Source organism: Physeter macrocephalus, chromosome 7 (assembly GCF_002837175.3).
Source record: "Physeter macrocephalus isolate SW-GA chromosome 7, ASM283717v5, whole genome shotgun sequence".
Taxonomy (NCBI): Eukaryota; Metazoa; Chordata; class Mammalia; order Artiodactyla; family Physeteridae; genus Physeter; species Physeter macrocephalus.
The window spans coordinates 64,278,041-64,301,690 of NC_041220.1; the positions used below are offsets into that span (position 1 = coordinate 64,278,041).

Consider the following 23,650-nt stretch of genomic DNA (forward strand, 5'->3'; position numbering starts at 1 on the left):
TAAGTGGATAGAACTCTTAGGTTGTCTTTATTGGGGTAGGATGTGTTCTTTGTGTGGGAAGAGAGGTAAAATGGATATTTAGTGATCAGAATAGTGGACTCTTGCAGACACTAGATTCTTCTTCTGGGCACACAGTTAGATTACATTTCCCAGCCTCCTTTGCAATTAGGCATACCAGTTAGATGTGCCAATTAGATTCTAACCAGTGGAATGTGAGTATAAATGATGTGCTCCTATTGCATCTCTGGTCCATAAAAAATATCACATGAAAAGTTCTCCAGCATCTCCCATTCCCCAGCAACTTAAGGCATTTGTATTGGAAGCCATGTGTTGAAGATGGCGAAGCCACAAGGTGGAAGGACTCTGGTTTCCTGAATCTTCACTTAGAGGATAGCTGCCTGCCTGTTAACTTGTGTTAGAGTTCTTATGCATTCTTTTGTGTGACCCACTGATATTTGAGAGTTTGTCCTAACTAGTATAGATCTACCCTTGTTTCTCCAGGTGCAACCATCCATTTCCTGGTCGTAACTCCCATACCATAGGAGTGGGCCCATGAATCAAGCCAACCAAAGTACCATAATTCCTCAGTCATAGGGATTGGTTTAGGAATGGGCAGGTTAACAAAAGGAGCCAATCAGAGACAACCACACCATTTTGGCCAGCATTATTGAGAAAGAGGCACCTCACTCTGGCTGAAGTTAAGCAAAAACTTAAATTATCTGTGGCCTTTGGTCACCATGTGGCATGAACATGTCTGAGAAAGAAATCATTACAAGACAATAGAGGCAGTCTCGATGGTATTGCAAGAGGAAAAAAGTGCTCATGAATTGAGACATATTTCTTGGCTCTCTCCTCAGAGTTGAAACCCTAAGGGGTAAGGGATAGACACTGCCAGGAAGACTTCGGAATTCAAAAACAGGGAGCTTGTAGCTTGGGCCCTGTTTCCCACCTGGAACTTTGCCCAACACAGGCAACTACAATCAAGTAGAAATGGCAACATAATATGTTTAAACAGATGGCCAGGCAGCATTGATAACCACTCCCACTCCTGCATGTTCCTTGACTACACTGAACTGAAAAGGAGATACAGAATTCCTTAAGAGGTATGTAAATTTGATTCACAGTAAGAGCGCAATTGCTTTACACAGGCTTGCTGCAGTACAGGGTGATTGAAACTCATGGCACAGGCTGTGGTATGAATCCATGGGTTGGATAGAGGATCCTATTGAGAAGACACTAACACCCATAAATTCTAAAGTAAGGGCAGAGGAAAAGCAATCACATTTTGAGAGAATAGATTGCAAATTACATCAACAATAGACCTTACAGCAACAAATTTAGACAGCAAGCAGGCCAGATGCCCCTCCAACAATGCCATGATAGTGAAGGACTTACCTCCAGCAACCAGATAAAATCTTAGAGAGAGAGAAAAGCCTAATAATATGTTAAACTTGAATTCCCTGAACTTGCATCCAAAATTGATGTGAAATTCAAAACGGACTATTAAACTGGAAAAGAGTAAGAAATCTCAAAATGGCAAGGTTTGGGTTTTTATTCCTGGCTAGTATATAAAATAATACCAGTGTCAACAAATGACACACCCTGAAATGTAAAACTGGTAAGTCTAGGTGTCGTGCACAGTGATAATGATTCCTTGGCCCTGGCTAGGAGGTTCGTTAATATTTACTATGTTGTTGCAAGCAAGCAAATTATTAAATTTTAGATCTTAGACAATATCTATATCAAGGTTAACGTTTTAGGAGAATTGGTAGAAAAATGTCAGGATTTTGCAGTGTGTCCATTAGCAAGATCCTAGAAGAAAGGGATACATTTCAGTTCAAGCTGCCTATATGAATTCAGAAGAAAGAATACAGTTGACCCTTAAACTGCAAATTTTAAAAAATAAATACAGTGACCCTCAGTATTGGGGGACTCCACATACATGGTTAAATCTGCAAATGCAGAATCCACAGATCTGGAGGGTTGACTACTGGACCCAATCATCCACAGATTTTGCTATCTGTGGCAAGTCCGGGAACCAGTCCCCTTTGAGTACCGAGGAACAACTGTATATTTCTAAGACACCCCCTTTCTGCATGTACTCAGTAATCCATGTGACTGAGAATCAACTAAACCTGCAATTTACAGGTTTGGAAAACCCATATTCTCTGTCCTGAGCTAAAGTTAGTGCAAACACAGGTAAGGAGTTGAAAACTCAGTAAAAGATATAATTGGAACCCTGAAAAAAGCCTGATTCTTGATCACCTCATGCATCTCTTGCTGTGTATATCCTATCTGACACAGGTTGACAAATTAGTCCCGTAGTGAGGAACCATTCCCTGAGATGCAACTTGGAGGCAAGTGGACAGAGATAAATCCTAGCTGCATTATCCCTAAACTCATTGCTCAGCTTATGATTTTGGATGCAAAGGCCAAAATAGAAATACATAGTTAATTTAGTTGACTGGAGGATAGACATTGCATTCCAACCTTGTAACACATTGCTAAGGGACAGAAAACAGATTAACACACCATCTCTGTTTTTGGTTTCTAAACCAGAGTTACCAAAAAGCAAGGTGACCAGCAACCAACTAAGATTGTAAGAGACTTGTATAGACAAAAAATACCAAGTCTTGCAAACAAAGGCCTATGATTGCTTAATTCCAATACCCTCTTACGTATGGGCAAGGGGTCAGGGATCACCTTCCAGAGCACAAACTCAAGACGTATTAACTGGACTTCCCTGGTGGCGCAGTAGTTAAGAATCCACCTGCCAATGCAGGGGGCACGGGTTTGAGCCCTGGTCCGGGAAGATCCCACATGCCGCAGAGCAACTAAGCCCAAGCGCCACAACTACTGAGCCCACACACCGCAACTACTGAAGCCTGCACACCCAGATCCCCTGCTCTGCAACAAGAGAAGCCACCACAATGAGAAGCCCGCACACTGCAGTAAAGAGTAGCCCCCACTCGCCTCAACTAGAGAAAGCCTGCACGCAGCAACAAAGACCCAACACAGCCAAAAAAAAAAAAAAAAAAGGACGTATTAACTGACCAAGAACCTCATCTACTAGCTAATTAGAGTGCCCTTACTTTCCTTAAGTATATACCAATATCTAATAAAATTATCTTTATCATGCTGTACCATGATGTGCTACATTCAAACCTGGTTTAAGAAATGCATATCACCTAGAACTCTTGGTTTCCAAGAGCAAGATGGAAAAATTGGATGAGACTTTGGCATGTCTCCTGTTGGAGAAGAGAGTATTTCAGTTGTCCATGGTATAATTACATTGTCTTAGACTAGGGCATTTTTAAAATTCTGTGTACTGAAGAAAGCACAAGTATAGGTGCCAGGTAGCCAAGGGGTAGAATGTAGTGAACAACACTTTTGTATGTCTGTCTTTTCAGGAGATTCCTATCCTTTATGTAATAAAGCTGTCAATTATGTGGCTTTTCCCCTGTCATAAAGATAGGTACATGAGCCAAGCCAATCTCCAGAGTAATGTATGACAATTTTACTGAGGCTAGGGCTGCCACTGACCATCTTTGGCACAACAGGGAGCAAACCTACCTTACCATATACAGGTGTACCTTGGAGGTATTGCAGGTTCGGTTCCAGACTACCACAAGAAAGCAAATATCAGTAAAGTGAGTCACGAATTTGTTGGTTTCCTAGTGTTTACAAATGTTATTTTTACACTATACTATAGTCTATTAAATATGCAATAGCATTATGTCTTAAACATATTAAAGCATTATGTGTTAAGCATGTTTAAGCATTATACCTTAAATAAAAATACTGCTGAAAAATGCTACCATCATGTGAGTCTTCAGCGAGTCGTAGTAGTAACATCAAAGTAGTTTCACAGATAACCAAATCATATACAGTAATAATGAAAAAGTTTGAAATGTGAGAATTACAAAATGTGATACAGAGATACAAAGGGAGCAAATGCTATTGGAAAAGTGGCGCCAATAGGTATGCTCAGTGTGGAGTTGCCACAAACCTTTTATTTAAAAAATGCAGTATCTGCAAAATGCAGTAAAGTGAAATGCAACAAAGCAAGGTATGCCTGTAGAAAAAACAGACCAAGGCATTATAAGCAATAGAGGGTAGAGTCCAGATAGCATTTGAAATCCAGGATCATAGACTAACCAATTGTCCATTAATTAAGTGGCCACTAAGTTCTGTCTTTTTTCCCTCCCACACCTGCTGCTCTCATTTAAGCTATTTCAAGGTATGTTTTATACATGTGCAACTAAAATATCCCTGACTAATATAGTCCCCTGGGTGGCATAGTCCCATTCTTAGAGAATCTTACAAAACAAGGATTGGGGCAGTAGTTAACATTGTCCCACCAAAATCTCCATGGAGACATTTCCTCAATTGCCTTCCTTGGAAAAACTGTTTGACTTTATTAAGGAAGATAGTGATTTATGATTACTTCCTAATTGCCAAAGTCATTAGCCTCTCCCAGTCCCTACCTTACCTGGTGTGGAATTTGGCATCAATTGTTGCAGTTTCCAAGTGGGTCCCAGTAAACTAATCCCCCTCTTCTTGCCTAGGTTCTGAACAATTTGGGAAATAAAGCAAAGGATAGAAATGGGGGCCAAAATATCACTTTATTACTGATAAAGTTAAGTTGGTTGATGTTGCATAGTGGGAAAACCAAATAGGCCTGCCAATTGATCCCCAGAATTAGGCAGATTTATACCTCCAATTCCTAGCAACAACACTTGACAGGGACAGCATGGAGGATCAAATGGGAATTCGGTCTCTGGACAACCTTGTTCTTTGAGGTTGGAAGACAAAGCTAAATCAGACATTCTTCACAAATTTACTAATTTTATAAGTCACTCAATCCCCCCAAATGTAGAAGAAGACCCAGAACTAATTGAGGTCCTTTCACAGGGAGCAAACTTCAGAAGCAAGCAAGATGCTTTCTCCGCTATCATCATTGACCAATTCCTACTTGAACCTTCCTTCCTTCCTTCCTTCCTTTAGTTTCCATGATAACCTGGTGGCTTTACCTTTTTAATCAATCCTGCTTATTCTTTTTTTTTTTTTGCGGTACGCGGGCCTCCCTCTGCCGTGGCCTCTCCCGTTGCGGAGCACAGGCTCCGGACGCGCAGGCCCAGCGGCCATGGCTCACGGGCCCAACCGCTCCGCGGCATGTGGGATCCTCCCAGACCGGGGCGCGAACCCGGTTCCCCTGCATCGGCAGGCGGACGCGCAACCACTGCGCCACCAGGGAAGCCCACTGCTTATTCTTTATAGGCCTTTCTTCCTCTATCTGGCTCTTAAATATAAAGAGTTCCCCATGATTCCGGCCATTGCCCTATTTCTATTTTATATACTGTCCCTAAGGAATCTCATTTAAGTTCAAAATTTCATTTACCATATATAAGACTAGTGAATTCATATCCCTTATCTCCACCCCAACCCATATAGATCCAGGGTTACCAATGGAATTACAGTGTTTAAACTAATGTTTCCTTAGCCTTTATCTCCAACCTAAATGGATCCAAGATTACCAAATCATATTCATTCGTTCTATGTTCTATGTTCTCACTACCTAATTACTTTCTTTGCCTCACAGCCACTGCCTTAATTTGACTTCTACCATCTTTCATCCATTCTATTGCAAAAGTCTATTAATCTCTCTGCCTCTGATCCTACTCTACTCCATTTTATCCTCTACATTGCCACCCAAGTTAATTCTCTACCTTGTAAAAACAATTTACTTCTGGATACAAAAACAATACATATTCATTGTAGAGCATTAACAAAATATAGAAAAGCACACACACAGGAACATATAATTCCATGAGCTAGAGATAGCCACTGATGACATTTTAGTCCAACTCTTTTCAGTGTTTTTTAGGTGTATTTTTAAATAAAACGAGAATGCTGCTGCTTGTTTAGCATGCTTTTGTTTTGTTTTACTTAATATATGTGAGCATATTCTCAGGGCATTAAATGTCATTTGTATTGAATATATAATGGGTATATCAACTTAAGCATTGCAAACTGGCAGCCTATAACCAATAGTGAATATATAATGGATATATCAATTAATTAAAGGCAAGCACTGCAAACTGGCAGCCTATAACCAAAACTGGCATATGGAGATACTTTATTTATTTTTTATTATTATTTTTTTTTGCGGTACGCGGGCCTCTCACTGCTGTGGCCTCTCCCGTTGCAGAGCACAGCCTCTGGACGCGCAGGCTCAGCAGCCATGGCTCACGGGCCTAGCCGCTCCGCGGCATGTGGGATCTTCCCGGACCGGGGCACGAACCCGTGTCCCCTGCATCGGCAGGCAGACTCTCAACCACTGTGCCACCAGGGAAGCTCTGGACATACTTTATTTTGTCATCACAGCATTACAAAGTTTTTTGAATTTTGAATGCCTTTACACAAGATATGCTGTCTTGCAATTCCTCATAGTTTCCACAAATTTTTTTCTCTTATGCCCAGTATTATTCCCTCATTTTTGTCCCTAACCTGTTTTTATTTTTGTTGTTGCTATTGTTTTTGTGTGTGTGGTTTTTTTTTTTTGAATTTGAGTTGAAAATGGACAATTTATCCAAAATAAGAATGGACTTTCATTCATTCACCAAGTATTTGTTGCCTACCCACTATGCACCAGGCACTATGTTAGGCAAGAAAATGGTGAGCAACACAAACATGGGCCCTTATACCTTGAAAAATATAGTCTAGTGTGAGAGGTACACAAATAAAATAACTGTTACAAGGGAAACCTGACCTAGGGACTTGTGTTTTGTTTGGGAGGGCAGAGCTTTCCTGAGGAAGTAAAATTCCTTTTACCTGGTACATCATGTCCATCTTTCAATGAAAAATTACAAGGCATACTAAAAGATAAAAAAACATAGTTTAAAGAGACTGAACAGTTATCAGAACTAGAATCCTTGCAGGAATATTGGAATTATCAGACCAGGAATTTTAAAAATCTATGAAGAAATTGATACAGCCACTATGGAAAACAGTATAGAGGTTCCTTCAAAAGCTAAAAATAGAACTACCATATCACCCAGCAATCCCACTACTGGGCATATACCCTGAGAAAACCATAATTCAAAAAGACACATGCACCCCAATGTTCATTGCAGCACTATTAACAATAGCCAGGACACAGAAGCAACCTAGATGTCCATCAGCAGATGAATGGATAAAGAAGATGTGGTACATATATACAATGGAATATTACTCAGCCATAAAAAGGAACGAAATTAGGTCATTTGTAGACATGTGATTGGACCTAGAGACTGTCATACAGAGTGAAGTAAGTCAGAGAAAAACAAATATTGTATATTAACACATATGTGGAATCTAGAAAAATGGTATAGATGATCTTATTTGCAAAGCAGAAATACAGACACAGACATAGAGAACAAATGTATGGATACCAAGGTGGAAATGGTGGGGTGGGAGGAATTGGGAGATTGGGATTGACACATATACACTATTGATACTACATATAAAATACACAACTAATAAGAACATACTGTATAGCACAGGGAACTTAATGTACTGCGGTGACCTAAATGGAAAGGAAATCCAAAAAAGAGGGAATATATGTATATGTGTAGCTGATTCATTTTGCTGTACAATAGAAACTAACACAACTTTGTAAAACAACTATATTCCCATAAAAAATAATTAAAAATAAATAAATGAAAATAAAAATCTATGATGAATGTGCTAAAGGCTTTCTTGGGCAAAGTAGACAACACATGAGAACAGATGGATAATGTAAGCAGAGAGATGAAAATTCTAAGAAAGAATCAAAAAGAAATAGAAGAGATCAGAAACTCTAACAGAAATAAAGAATGTCTTTGTTGGACTCAGTAGGAGACTGGACACAGCTGAGGAGAGAATCTCTGAACCTGAGGATATAACAATAGAAACTTCCAAAACTGAAAAGCAAAGAGAAAAAAAACTGAAAAAAAAAAAACAAAACCCCAGACTATCCAAGAACTGTGGGAGAACTACAAAATTGTAATATGAGTGTAATGGGAATACCAGAAGGAAAAGAAAGCAGGCAACAGAAACAATATTTGAAGCAATAATGACTGAGGACTTCCCCCAAATTAATGTCAGACACCAAACTACAGATCCAGAACATTCAGAGAACACTAAGCAGATAAATGCCAGAACAAAACACACACACACACACATACACACACACACACAAAACCAAAAACAAAACAAAAAAATTACACTTAGGCATATCATATTCAAACTTAAGAAAATCAAAGTTAAAGAAAAAATCTTGAAAGAAGCCAGAGGGAAAAAATAGCTTACCCATAGAGGAGCAAAGATAAGAATTGCATTTAACTTCTCCTCAGAAACCATGAAAGCAAAAGAAGAGTAAAGTTAAATTTTAAAGCATTGAGAGGAAAAAAACACCAACCTAGAGTTCTGTACCCCACAAAATTATCATTCAAGTGAAGGAGAAACACCTTCTTAGACAAACAAAAATTGAGGGAATTTGTGGCCAGTAGACCTGCCTTGTAAGAATTGTTTAAAAAAGTTCTTCAGAGAGAAGGAAAGTAATATAAGTTAATAATATGGGTGACTTCAACTTGGCAGGCACCTTTCTGATTTTGGGAGGACCAGTAGCTCCTCTGGTGGCCCTATTCTGAGGTGTGGCTTTAGGTTGTAATTCTGGAAGCTCACCTAAAATCCATTTCATCTGTCCATCAAAATAATTCTGTAAGCTATTTAATGTCCTATAATATATCCCTTTCTGCTTAAAGCACAGTATATTTTACTCTCTTCAACTTAACTCTGACCAATAGAGTAGTACCAGAGTGGCTATAGACAACATCCTCAAGAAAATGTGAACTTGTGATCGGTTATCTGACCTGAGTGGGTTTTAAACAAGCAAGAATCCTTTTGGCATCAGAAGGTGGGACTCAGGAAATCTGTTGCTTAAATGCTCACTTGTGATTGCCTGGAAGGTAGTGCCTACTGATGTCAAAACTTTGGCAAGCCATGTGAATATAATGAGAATGAGGAATACAGGTTTGTGGACTGGGTTGTCTGCTTTTAACTATACCAAACAAAGCTTAAATGAAGACGGTGACAAATCCAGGATTTTAAATTCCAGGCTCCAGGCGTGATTAGAGTTTTAGGGAGCTTCTATAATTACCCTAAAAGAAACTTGCATCTTTAGGTCCAGAGCAATCATATCTGAAAATAAGATGTAGAGTCTGACCTTCCCAACTGCAGGATTAAAATGAAGGTTGAATTTACAGTATTTCTGGGGCTTATATATAAAAATCAGGGACTATTTGGGATACAGTGAGACCCTGAGAACATTTGGGTGAATTCAGATAACCCTGAGGTTCATAAAACATCAAACCTCACCGTGTATTCCTTACCAGCAGGCCCTCTTCCCTTTATGTTAAGACTGTCCTCTCCCTGTCTGAAATCTCTAGCAACCCCACTTGAGGGAGCTACCACATGCCATATCTCTACCACTTCTTGTATCCAGACCAGATCTATAGCTAGAGTCATAATCCATTAAGAGGTCTATGTGTAACAGTGGCAAGCTTTTGATATGCTTCAGAAAACTGGAAATACGTATAAAGATGAAAAAAGAATACAAGTTTAGAGTCAAACTTATTGATATAGGATTCTCAATCCCACGTGGTTATAACTATTTTAGATGTAGTCATTTTGGAGTGATTATAATCATTTGTTTGCTTGAGTGACTGAAATTTATTTTTGCTGGTGGACAATGTTAAGTGGATTTGAGATATCAGAAGTTCCTTAGCAAAATGTAGAGGAAGGGATAGAAAGATTTAAGGAGAAAGGAAAACTTGAGTGATTTATCATGTTCACTCTTTCTACTACTTTCCATTGTCTCCCAGAAGAGCCCAGAGGATACTCCCTTCATCAAGATATTGAGAAGGTAGTGACAGAAATGTCAGTAATCTTGAAAAGCTCAACACTCTAGTTTCCATCATCTAAAGGCTGGGGATAAAGTGGGGGGGAAATGCTATTGAAAGAGGCTCTCTGATTTTAATAGAAATGGTGTAATCCTATAGTAGTACAGACCAATTTATTGCGTTTAAGCAACAGAGGCAAGGTAAGTGTGATTGCCATAACTGTAAGACTACAGTGGAATTCAGAATGAAAGGTCTTTGGTAACGGCAAATTGACCATGAAGCTCCTTAGGGCTTAAATAGATAGGCAGCTTACAAGAATAGCCAGGGTTACCACATTGCACGTAGCTCTTAACAACATTTACATTGTAGTCTATATAGATGGTATCTCCTAGAGTACAAGACCTACTACAGTGAGAATTGTGCACCCTTGAATTGTGCAAAATGGTGGCCTGGATATAACTTAAAACATGCTGAAAATTGAAGCTTCTTACCTAATCTCTAAACCTGAGTCATTTTACAGTCCCTAAGAACCCCAAGAAATGGTCACATGAAGAAGATACATGCATCACAGGTACATGCTGCAAATGTTTCTCCTTACTTTCTATAAGGGACCCATGGATATTTACTAATGCTTGGCCCCATTTCTTTAACCCTATCTCTAGCCACATCCTTGCTATATCCTTACCATAGCCAGAGTGTATTTTCCTGCTTCCTCACTTTGGGCCCAGCAGTATGATTTGTTTTAGCCAGGTCATATAGATGGAAGTAACGTTGTGTCATTTGTATATGTCTGCTTGACTTCTTGCCTCTCTATCACTGTCATGAGAACACATCCTAGCTAGTTCACATATTCAAGGAAAAAGGGATAGTGGAACAGACCCACACCAGCAAACTTGCACCTCAGCTAAACTTAAGATATGTGAATAAGCCCAGCTGAGATGAACAGAGCTACCAGTAAAAATGAAGAGCAACACCCAGGGGGCCTCTTTGGGTTTTTAAGGATAACATATGGCATTTGTGTATGCTTCTTCAACCTATCTAATCCAGTCTAGGGAAGCTGACCCACCAATGTGAACAAGAACAAATAATTGTTGTTAACCACTGAATTTGGGGAAAGTTTGTTATGAAGCAATAGCTGATCAATACTTGGAAGCTATTCATTGAGAAAAAGGAATACCCAGGAATTACTGGACACTGACTCTTAGCATACTTGAATCCCCAGGACTTGGAGTGCCACTGTGATCCACCAATTAGAATTGTTGCTTATGGAAGTAAGGTAAAGCTGCATTCCTGGGAAAATTGCATGATTAGTGCTACCATAAAAGACTTGAAAGATGTAGTGGCAATGATTTCTTTCTATTCACATTTATGTGTCCTCTTTTGCCTATGTAGAACAGATGAGTCTTGGAGAATAGCAGTGGATTACTGTAAATATAATCAGGTAGTGACTCTAGTTACAGCTGCTGTTCCAGACATGCTCTCTTTAATAAAGCAAATCAACATAGCCTCTATCAGTTAGAATATAACTATTAATCTGGCAATTGTTTTTTTCCTTCTATCTCAGTAAGAAGAGGACTCCAAAAAAGTGTTTGTTTTTACCTTGAAGGAACACAAATATACTTTCATTGATCTGTTTCAGCTCTCTAGCTCTGGGTTACAGTCTAGCCTGCAGAGACCTTTACCATTTCACCATGTCATAATCCTACATAACATCACACTGGCCAACTACTTTGATGATATACTCATAGTAATGGGTGACTGGATTTCAGGGAGTGGGAGGTAAACTCCAGTGAAAATATACAGGTAACTGTGACTGAAATTTCTGAGGATCAGGTGGTCTCAGCATCTCAGGATATTCCCTCCAGCACAATAGGAAAAGTGGTGCACCTTTTCCCCATATCACTAAGAAAGCACTTGATGAGCCTCTTTGAATTTTATAAGTAGAATATCCTGCATTTGGATGTGCTACTCCAATCTGTTTAATGAGTTACCAACTTTGAAATATCCTCAAAGCAAGAGAACTTTCTAGCTGGTCTAGGCTGTAGATTAAGGTTCTATAACAGATTTAGAGTCTATAACAGATCAAGATGCTGTTTGGAGCTAGGAGAAGAATCATGGTGTAGCCTACTAGGGCTTTGAATCAGTGCCATATAATCAACTATTCTTTTGGAATATTCCTGGGCTTGTCTTGTGAGCCTTAGTAGAGACTGAACACCTTACCATGAGAATTTAAGGCCGTGAAGTCTGGGATGACCATCACCAACTGAGTTTTATCTAACCTAACAAACCCAAACCATAAAGCTGTATATAACCAGAATCACTTTAACATCAACTGGAAGTGACATATAGAAGATTGGAGTCACTGAAGCCACTGGTAAATGACATGACCAAGTAGGTGGCTCCATTACCAGGTGCCTACTCTGTCTACATTGCCACCCTTCTATCAACCCACACTTGTGACCACATAGGGAATTCTCTATGACTAGTTGACTCAGGAAGAAAAAATTCAATCCTGGTTTGCAGATGGTTCTGGAAAATGAGCTGGCCCCTGCCAGAAGCAGATTGCTATAGCATTACAATCTCTCTCAAAGGTAACTCCAAGGGGGAAGAACTTTAATCAGTGTATGTCATTTTTAAAAAAAATAAATTTATTTATTTATTTATTTTTGGCTGCATTGGGTCTCCATTGCTGTGCGTGGGCTCTCTCTAGTTGTGGCAAGCGGGGGCCACTCCTTGTTGCAGTGTGCGGGCTTCTCTTGTTGGGAGCACGGGCTCTAGGCGTGCGGGCCTCAGCAGCTGTAGCATGCAGGCTCAGTAGTTGTGGCTCACAGGCCTCCAGAGCGCAGGCTCAGTATTTGTGGCGCATGAGCCCAGCTGCTCTGCAGCATGTGGGATCCTCCCGGACCAGGGCCCGAACCTGCATCCCCCGCGTTGGCAGGCGGACTCTCAACCACTGTGCCACCAGGGAAGCCCCAGTGTATGTCATTTTCAATTTGGAAAAGCAGTGTACTTTGTGTATTTATGGGTAGTGGTTAGTAGTCTGGCTGGACATACAGGGACATGGGAAAAAATAAGACCGAAGGATTAAGGGATAAGTTCATTTGGGGAAGTGATATGTAGATGGACCTTCTGTAATGTTAACAGAGTGTGAGCATATTTATATCTCATATAAATGCTAACAACAGTAGGAGCAGCAGCAGCAAAAGAGGTCACCTCTGCAGGGGAGGCTTATCATTAATCAGGTAGCCAATGTGACCTCTTCTGTGGCTACTAGTTAGCCTCTTTCTCCAGCTAGTCATTGCTTGGTCAATGGTTCCCTGAACAAAGTATGATGACAGAGATGGAAGTCATTTATGATCTCAGAAAAACATGGACTTCTCTTCCAGAGGGCTGATCTATCTACTGCTATAGTTGAGAGCCTAATCTTCCAGCAGCAGAAAGCCAATGCTGAGCACTTGAAACAACACCATACACCAGGGGGACCAGTCACCCACCTGGTGGCAGGTTGATTATATTAGACTTCGTCTATATATAGGTGGAATCAATTTGTCTTCATAGAATGGATCATTATTGTGCAGCTATATTTGTTTTTCTTGCCTGCCATACTTCCTCTAGCAATGCTATTTATAAAATGATGGAATGGCTTATTCAGCATTAGAGAATCTCATACAACATTGCATCTGTCCAAAGAACTAATTTTAATGTAGATGAGCTAAAGCAAAAGAATAACAACCGGGCTTCCCTGGTGGCGCAGTGGTTGAGAGTCTGCCTCCGATGCAGGGGACATAGGTTCGTGCCCCAGTCCAGGAAGATCCCACATTCCACGGAGCGGCTGGGCCTGTGAGCCATGCGCTGAGCCTGCGCGTCTAGAGCCTGTGCTCCGCAATGGGAGAGGCCACAACAGTGAGAGTCCCGTGTACCGCAAAAAAAAAAAAAAAAAAAAAAGAATAACAACCATGTGGTCACTGGTTTTAAATGGTTTATAAATCCATGTGATTACTGAACTATAAAGCAATGACTTTATAGAATGGTGGGATGGTCTATTGAAGAACTCAGTTATGATGTAAGAAGCAAGTTGGGAAGTACTGTCTTAAAGGATTCAGATACTCATTCTAATAACAGAACACATTGGTCTGAGAACAAAGTGGTGGCAATGGAATGGCACAAGTCACTCTTAGACCTAACGACAACAAATTTATGTTGTCCAGACTGAGACACTTTTAATAATTGAAATGGAGGGACTTCCCTGGTGGTCCAGTGGTTAAGACTTCGCCTTCCAATGCAGGGGGTGCCGATTCAATCCCTGGTCGGGGAGCTGAGATCCCACATGCCTCGCGACCAAAAAACCAAAACATAAAACAGAAGCAATACTGTAACAAATTCAATAAAGACTTTAAAATTGGTCCACATCAAAAAAATATTTTGGGGCTTCCCTGGTGGCGCAGTGGTTGAGAGTCCGCCTGCCAGTGCAGGGAACACGGGTTCGAGGCCTGGTCTGGGAAGATCCCAGATGCCGCAGAGCAACTGGGCCCGTGAGCCACAACTACTGAGCCTGCGCGTCTGGATCCTGTGCTCCACAACAAGAGAGTTTGCGATAGTGAGAGGCCCGCGCACCGCGATGAAGAGTGGCCCCCACTCGCCGCAACTAGAGAAAGCCCTCGCACAGAAACGAAGACCCAACACAGCCATAAATAAATAAATAAATAAATAAATAAATTTAATTAAATAAAAAAACTTAAAAAAATTGAAATAGAGCATTAAACAATTAAACTTACATAATATTTAAAAATATGTATTAAACAACAAATTGATTTTGTTATATTGGTGGGCCTATAAAATAGTATGTTTGAAAACTATTTTCAAAAATAAATCTGGATACATTAGAGAAAATTAAAAACTGCTTAATACTGATTATTAGTCCATTAAAAATAACAACTAATAATTATTCTATAATATTTATGTATTTTAATCAGTTTCTCAGCTATATCTGTCTCATACCATGTATTTTTTCACTTCTGAAAAATGTATTTTTTTCCAGATTCACTGAGATATAATTGACATATAATATTTTGTGAATTTAAGGCGTACAATGGAATGATTTGATGCACATTTATACTGTGAAATGATTGCCACAATAAAGTTAGTTAACACTTCTATCACCTCACATTATAGTCACCATACTGTACCTTAGATTCAAATAAATTATTCATCTTATAACTGGAAGTTTGTATCCTTCAACCAACATCTGCCAATTTCCCCTGGCACCCAGCCCTAGTGAAGAATGTATTTTAACATGGTATTATGTTTGTAATTTTTAATAAAAATATCTCTAAACTTCTTCAACATTGTATTTTACAGTTACTGAATTTTAAATTATTGATGCTCTCAGTTGACTCTTCTGTTGACCTCAGTATTTTTATTTGGGATGCTCTCAGTATTTTATATGCTCTTTATATAGGTTAATATAAGTATCTGATAAACTCAGAGCAAATTATGCCAAATGGACTATATTCTCCAGTTGGATTTTGTTTTATTATATGTGTAAATATTTCAGCCCAAATGTTTTCAGATACTGTCTTTCCTGCTTCCACTCATTATATCCTTTTTAAGACAAATCTCATCAAATAAATGATCTCTATTTATGATTCTTTGAATGTAATATCAAATATAGATATTGCACAATAATAGGTAAATTCTCAATTTCATTCTATTCTTGTACAGAATATAAATTTATTCAAGTAAAAATAGAAGCTCCATGGAAGAATCTCCTCGTAAGTCAAGGGTATTTGTTTCTTACTGCTGTTGTATTAAATTACCACAAACATAGTGACTTAAAACAACACAAATTTATCATCTTACAATTCTGGGGGTCAGAAATCTGAAATGGATTTCTCTGGGCTAAAATGTGAAGGTGTTGTCAGGATTGCATTCTTTTTGCATGCTATAGGGGAAATTGTTTATTTGGCTTTTCTAGCTTCTAGAGTTTGCCTGCATTCCTTGGCATGTGGCCTCTTCCTCCACCTTAAAGTGCATTCCTCCAACTTCTGTTTCCATCATCACGTCTTCTGGGACTGTTCTGCCTTCCTCTTTCATCTTTTAAGAACCCTTAGATTACATTGGGCTCACCTGGATAAGGCAGGATAGTCTCTCCATCTCAAGAGCCTTAACTTAATCACACCTGTCAAGTCCCCTTTGCCATGTAAGGTTACGTATCGCCATGTACAGTTTCCTGAGATTAGGGCATGACCAGGAATATTTTCATATGACGTGGAAATGGCTGGGTCATATTGTAGGTATATGTTTACCTTCTAATAATGGGTGAAATAACTGAATAAACAATTCACTAAGTAAGATACATGAGTGGCAAATAAGTGCATGAAATGATGCTCTGCTCTATGTGGAAATATAATTGATTTTTGTATATGAATCTGATATCCTGAAACATTGCTAAACTTCCTTATTAACTCTAGTAACTTATTTGTACACATCATAGGATTTACTTCACAGAAATCATGTTGTCTGTGAATAAAGGGAGTTATACTTCTTTTCCAGTCTAGATGTTTTAAAATTCTTTTTCTTTCCTAATTCACTGGCTAGAACCAGCAGTACAATGTTGATTAAAAGTGGTAAGATAAACATCCTTTCCCTGTTCCTGATTTTAGAAAGTATTCAGTCTTTCACTATAAGTATAATGTTAACTGTAGGTTTCTCATATATTTTTGTCTATGAGTTTAAGGAAGTTCCCTTCTGTTTCTGGTTTTACGAGAGTTTTTACCAGGCATGTATTTTGTATTTCTCAAGTGTTTTTTTCTGTATTTATTGAGATGATCATGTAGTTTTTCTTTCTTAGTCAGTTATTACCCAGAATTACATAGGTTGGTTTTTGAATATTAAAACAATTTTACATTCCTGGGATAAACCCCATTTATGATGTATTATCCGTTTGTATATTATTGTATTTTATTTGATAACATTTTGTTAAGAAGCTTTGCACATATAAGCATGAGATATATTGATCTGTAGTTTTCTTTTCTTATAATGTAATTTTATGGTTTTGGTATTGAGTAATGTGGTCCTCAAAGAATGATTTGGGAAGTATTCCCTCATCAATTTTCTGGAAGAGTTTGGTAGACTTGGTATTATTTCTTGTTTAAATATTTGGTAGAATTTGCCAGTGAAGCTATATGACCCTAGGGTTTTCTTTGTGGGGAAGTTTTTAACTAAAAATTCAATGTCTTTAATAGCTATAGAGTTATTTAGATTATCTGTTTCTTTTTTTTTTTTTTTTTTTTTTTTTTTTGGTTGCGGTACGCGGGGCTCTCACTGTTGTGGCCTCTCCCATTGTGGAGCGCAGGCTCAGCGGCCATGGCTCACGGGCCCAGCCGCTCCACGGCATGTGGGATCCTCCCGGACCGGGGCATGAACCCGTGTCCCCTGCATCAGCAGGCAGACTCTCAACCACTGCACCACCAGGGAAGCCCTATCTGTTTCTTTTCTAAAAAGTTTATTTTGGTTTATTTATTTTTGGCTGTGTTGGGTCTTCATTGCTGCATGTGGGCTTTCTCTAGTTGAGGCAAGCAGGCTACTCTTCATTGCGGTGCGCAGGCTTCTCATTGTGGTGGCTTCTCTTGTTGCGGAGCACAGGCTCTAGGCACTCAGGCGTCAGCAGTTGTGGTATGTGGGCTCAGTAGTTGTGGCTCTAGGGCTCTAGAGCACAGGCTCAGTACTTGTAGCACACGGGCTTAGTTGCTCCACGGCATGTGGGATCTTCCCGGACCAGAGCTCGAACCTGTGTCCCCTGCATTGGCAGGCAGATCCCTAACCACTGCGCCACCAGGGAAGCCCCGGGAAGCCCCCTATCTGTTTCCTCTTGAATGAGCTTTGGTAGTTTGTGTATTTCAAGGAATTTGTTCATTTTATGTCCTTCTTCAACTCTGGTAATATTATTTGCTCTGAAATCTGTTTTGTTTGATATTTATATAACCATCCCGGCTTTCTTTTGATTAGTCTTAGCATGCTGTGGTTTTTCATCCTTTTTTTTTAAACCTATATGTTAACATAGCTGGATCTTGCTTTTTACCCACTCTTAAAATCTACGCTTTTTAAACGAGACTATTTAGACTATTTACATTTAATGTGATCATTGGTATGTTTGAATTTAAATATATGGTCTTGGTATTTGTTTTCTGTTTGTCCCATCTGTTCTTTGTTCCCCTTTTCCTCTTTTTCTACTTTTTTAGAGCAATTATACAATTTTTATTTCATTTTATCTCCTTTGTCAGCTTATTAGCTGTAACTCTTCATTATTCACAATAAAGAGATACAGAGTTTTAGTTGTTGATTTAGGGTTTATATTATATGTCTTTAACTTAACACATTGTGCCTTCAAATGTTGTTATATTCCTTAATGTATAGTGTTAAAATCTTTAATAGAAATAATAGATAATAGATGTAACAGAACTATAATTGTATTTTCCCTTTCTGGACTTTTTACAATTTTTGCCTTACATTTTACTTCTACATATTTTGTAAACCTCACAGGGACTTCTCTAGCAGTCCAGTGGTTAAGACTCCACACTTCCACTGTAGGGGGCACGGGTTCAATCCCTGGTCGGGGAACTAAGATCCCGCATACCATGCGGTGTGGCCAAAAATAAGTAAATAGATAAATAAACAAATAAGCCTCACAATATGTTTTTTTAAGGAGTCAATTATCTATTAAAGGCATTTAAGTAAGAAAATTCTTTTTTTTCTTTTTTCAGCTTTACTGAGGTATGATTAACAAAAATTTAATATCCTTAAGACGTACAATATGTTTTTATATATATTTACATTGAAAGATGATTACCACAATCAAGCTAATTAACATATCCATTAACTCACAGTTATCTTTTTTTTTTTTTGTGGTACGTAGGCCTCTCACTGTTGTGGCCTCTCCCATTGCGGAGCACAGGCTCCGGACGCACAGGCTCAGCGGCCATGGCTCATGGGCCCAGCCGCTCCGCGGCATGTGGGATCTTCCCGGACCAGGGCACGAACCCGTGTCCCCTGCATGAGCAGGCGGATTCTCAACCACTGCGCCACCAGGGAAGCCCCCTACTAGATTTGTACGTGGTTGATCCACTACCTTTACTGTATATTTGCCTTTATTAATGAGATTTTTTTATTTCATAATTTTTATATTTCTAGTTATGATCTTTTCCACTTAGAGAAGTACTTTTATCTTTTCTTGTAAAGCTAGTTTGGTGGTGCTGGACTCTTTTAGCTTTTGCTGTCTGTAAAACTCTTTATCTCTCCTTCAAATCTGAATGATAGCCTTGCTGGGTAGAGTATCCTTGGTTGTAGTTTTTCCTTTTATTACTTTAAATATATCGTGCAACTCCCTTTTGGCCTGCAAAATTTCTGCTGAAAAGTCAGGTGAGAATCTTATGGGAATTCCCTTGTACATTACTAGTTGCTTTGCCTTTGATGCTTTTGGGATTCTGTCTTTAATTTTTGCTATTTTAATTACAGTGTGTCTTGGTGTGGACCTCTTTGAGTTGATCTTATTTGGGACTCTCTGATCTTATTTGTTTCCTGTACCTGAATGTCTGTTTCATTTTGAAGGTAAGGGAATTTTTCAGTTATTATCTCTTCAGAACACTTTATGTTCTCAAGAGGTCTCTTAAACTGTCTTCATTTTTTAAAATTATTATTTAAAATTATTATTTTCTTTTTTGTCTTCAGCTTGGGTGATTTTCACTGTTCCATCATCCAGTTCACTGATTTGTTCCTTTGTATCATCTAATCTACTGTGATTCCTTCTAGCATATTTTTAATTTCAGTTATTGTACTCTTCAGTTCTGTTTGGTTCTTCTTTACATTTTCTAACTCTGTTAAACTTCTCACTGTGTTCATCCATTCTTCTCCCAAGTTTGATGAGCGTCTTTATTATCGTTACCTTGAATTGTTTATTGGGTAGATTATCTCCACTTCACTTAGTCCTTCCTCTGTGGTTTTATCTTGTTCTTTCATTTGTTACATATTCCTTTGTCACCTCATTTAGCCTAATTCTCTGTGTTTATTTGTGTATATTAGGTAAGTCAGTTACATTTCCCAATCTTGTGGAAGTGGCCTTATATAGGAGACATCTTATGGGGCCCAACAGCATACTACTCCCTTCATGTCACCAGAGCTATATGCTGTAGGGGTTCTTCCTATGTGGACTGAGTGGGCCATTCTGTTGTGGTGAGGCTGCCTATTTTGGGCAGGCTGGTAGGCAAGGCTGGTCCTTGGCTCTGTTGGTTGCCAGGCCTGCCTCATGTGGAGGCTGCCAGCTACTGGTGGGCAAACTCATGGCATACCTGGCTGTCCCATGACTCTTGCCAGCCCACTGGTAAGTGGGTAAGCACCTGTCACTAATAGCCTAGAGGGAAGACTCAAAAATGGCACTTGCTAGCACCAGTCCTCATGGTAGAATGAGCACCCCCAAATGGATGTCACCAGTGTCTGTGTCCCCAGGGGTAGTCCCAGTTTCCTGTTGCCTCTCTGGGAGGCTCTCCAAGATCAGCAAGTGGATCTAACTCAGGATACTTTCAAATTACTGTCTCTATGCTAGGTCTCAGAGCATGTGAGAATTTGTATGAGCCCTTTAAGAGCAGAGTCTGTTTTCTACAGCCCTCTGGCTCTCCTGTATGAAAGCCCTGCTGGCCTTCAAAACCAGATGTTCTGGTGGCTCATGTTCTTGGTCTAGGACCCCTTTCTGAGGATCCCAATGTGGGGCTCAGTCCCCTCACTCCTTGGGGAGAAACTCTGCAACTGTTATTATCCTCCCATTTGTGGCTCACCTACCCAGGAATGTGGGTCTTGACTATATAGTATTTCCACCCCTCTTACCTGTCTCATTGTGGTTCCTTCTTTATATTTTTATTGCAAAAAATCTTTTTTGTGTGTGTGCTAATCTTTAGGTCATTCTTATTGATAGTTTCTCTGTAATTAGTTGTAATTTTGGTGTGCCCATAGGAGGAGCTGAGCTCAGGGTCTTCCTACTCCACCATCTTGACCACTCCTGAATATAACGCACATTCTATAAAAACAAATGAACACATTATTTTTATTTTATTTATTTATTTTTAAAATTAATTAACTAATTTTTATTTTTGGCTGTGTTGAGTCTTCCTTTCTGTGCGAGGGCTTTCTCCAGTCACGGCGAGTGGGGGCCACTCCTCATCGCGGTGCGCGGGCCTCTCACTGTCGCGGCCTCTCCTGTTGCGGAGCACAGGCTCCAGACGCGCAGGCTCAGTAATTGTGGCTCACAGGCCCAGTTGCTCCGCGGCATGTGGGATCCTCCCAGACTAGGGCTCTAACCTGTGTCCCCTGCATTGGCAGGCGGATTCTCAACCACTGCGCCACCAGGGATGCACCGAACACATTATTTTTAAAACTACCTTACTTATTAAGACTATTCGTATTTTATCTCACAGGCCCAGTTGCTCCGCGGCATGTGGGATCCTCCCAGACTAGGGCTCTAACCTGTGTCCCCTGCATTGGCAGGCGGATTCTCAACCACTGCGCCACCAGGGAAGCCCCGAACACATTATTTTTAAAACTACCTTACTTATTAAGACTATTCGTATTTTATCAAATTTGTTGGTAGAAATGTTAAATGGGATCTGGTAACATTTAACTTCTCAGCACAGCTTCTTTGAATGAGGCTAAACATTGCCATACCCATTGTACCTCATCTACAATTTGTTTTTATTTGCAACCTCAATATATTGATTAGGTGCTCAGCATTATAAGCACTAAAGAGGTAGTATAAAATCAATCCTATTCCTCAAGAAATTTATTTCGTGAGATATGGCCTATATACAGGAAATGGCAAGGAATTGCACAATTATTTATAAGATAATAACTAAATGCACATTAAGTTGTATATTCTATAAATCCTGTTCTTGCTACTCTGAGAGTGGGAAGGTTTAGGACAGGTTGGATAGAGACATCAGCCATTAAACTTTATGCCAGATAAAGGACTCCAGAGACAGTATCAAGTAGGTTAATTAATTATCTGGAGTAGCTAGAAGAAATAAGAGATAAAAAATAAGTATAAAGCATTGTCTAAGTCAAAAACCTGAAGAATAAGTTACTGAAACTGAGTCTGTTGTCAGATGCAAGGAATGAATGTTTAGCTAAAAGCCAGAAGACAAATCAGAGGTCATGATTTTGTCAACACAAGAAAACAGTGGGAGAAAGGAGTAACATGGCAATGAGGTTAACGGATTTGTCACTCTCAGTGTGAGACGGGCTGGATTACTTGAAGCTCCCTGTTAGTTACCAGAGAAGTTTACCTGTTTCTGAAACTTAATTGTTATTGGGTGTGGGTCACATGCTGAATATGTGAGGGGGCCTGAATTAAAGGAAACTGATTACGGGGTGATTTTCCTTCTGATTACTACACAAACACCCAGGCTTGGCCTTTCAAGGAAGGGAAGACTTTCCAAGGATTGCCTTTGAAGGAGTCAGTTTTCTTTAGTAGGAGGTTCTATTCCATCTCAGTGTCTTATGGCCCCGGGCATTTGCCTGCTCTGATCTGTTCACTAAAATTATTGTGTAGACACCTCCCAGGTTCCTGATGTGCAGTCATTCATTCCATAGTCCATCTGGCCTTTGACTGTGGCTCCATTCCCAATTTATAGTTCTGCTCCTGTCCTTTGAACTAGACTTTGGTGTTTGATTTCTTCTTTTTGATTCTTGGCCTGCTCTCAAAAGAGTGTTCTAATAATCATTCCCACTTCAAACTGCTTCACTTTAATTTTTCTGTAAGGACTCAATCCCCATTTCTGTAGGGACCATACCATACCCCCCATTTTTGATCATGGAGTAATGCCTCAACCCAAATCACTGGACCTTACATGAGGGATTCACATCAGTGGTTATTCATTTGTGTTTTCCTCTACTATATACCAGACAAAGTACCAGGACAAGCTATAATAATGGCAAAGTCCAGATCATTCCCTACTGTGTATTTTGGCTCCTTGTCTCTGGCAGTTGGTATAAGTTGCAAAGGAATTGGGTTCTGAGTGAAGTTCTAGGGACCTGTGCACAGGGATTAGTGAAAATGAATTTGGGATGCAGGGATGGAAAACCTGGAAGTGGAAGACCCCCATTTTATGGGTCAGGAGGCTTGTTCTTGTGTAGGTTAGAAAGTAGTAATAGGAGTAATAGGTGGCACACATCTGTTATGAGAAGAGCCACAGAGTCTTCTCTTTGTATTGCCTCCCTTAGTGTTCAAGACTGTCAATTTAAGCTTTCATTTATTTAACAGATACTCATTGAGCACCTACTATATATGTATTAGGCAGCAGGCTAGAGCTTGAGGATACAATAGTGAACAAAAACAGACATGGTCCCTATTGTTATTAAGCTTACAAGCTAAGTGGGAGAAAGACATCATACGTTAACCCAAAAATTACATAATGGAAATTAATGCTAGATATAACATAATAATGTAACTATCCCATTTAAACAAACATAAATATAATAATGTAACTATAATTAATGGAAAGCTATAACTATGTTTAGTGCTATGAGGATAAAGTACATAACACTATAAGAGAGTATAAAAGTGCTTCCCTGAGAAATTATGGCTGATCTGAGATCTTAAGGGAAAAGAGGAATTAACCAGGTAAAGGAGGGATGAAGTACATCCAATCTTAGTCCCTGTAGTAAAAGGAATTATTGTGGCTTCA

The 23,650-nt window shown here is 39.4% G+C and overlaps 1 protein-coding gene across 4 annotated transcripts in view; it reads left to right on the forward strand.

Moving 5' to 3' along the window:
- The window catches only part of ALB (albumin), a 129,315-nt gene that overhangs the window by 3,304 nt on the left and 102,361 nt on the right, over nt 1–23,650 (forward strand). For 3 of the 4 annotated variants that reach the window (XM_028491902.1, XM_028491903.1, XM_028491904.1), the window contains exons 3-4: nt 858–1,103; nt 19,437–19,529. The gene's annotated coding sequence lies outside the window, so the exon portion shown is untranslated. The remainder of the gene's footprint in view (nt 1–857; nt 1,104–19,436; nt 19,530–23,650) is intronic. The other variant, XM_007126251.3, reaches the window with a different exon arrangement.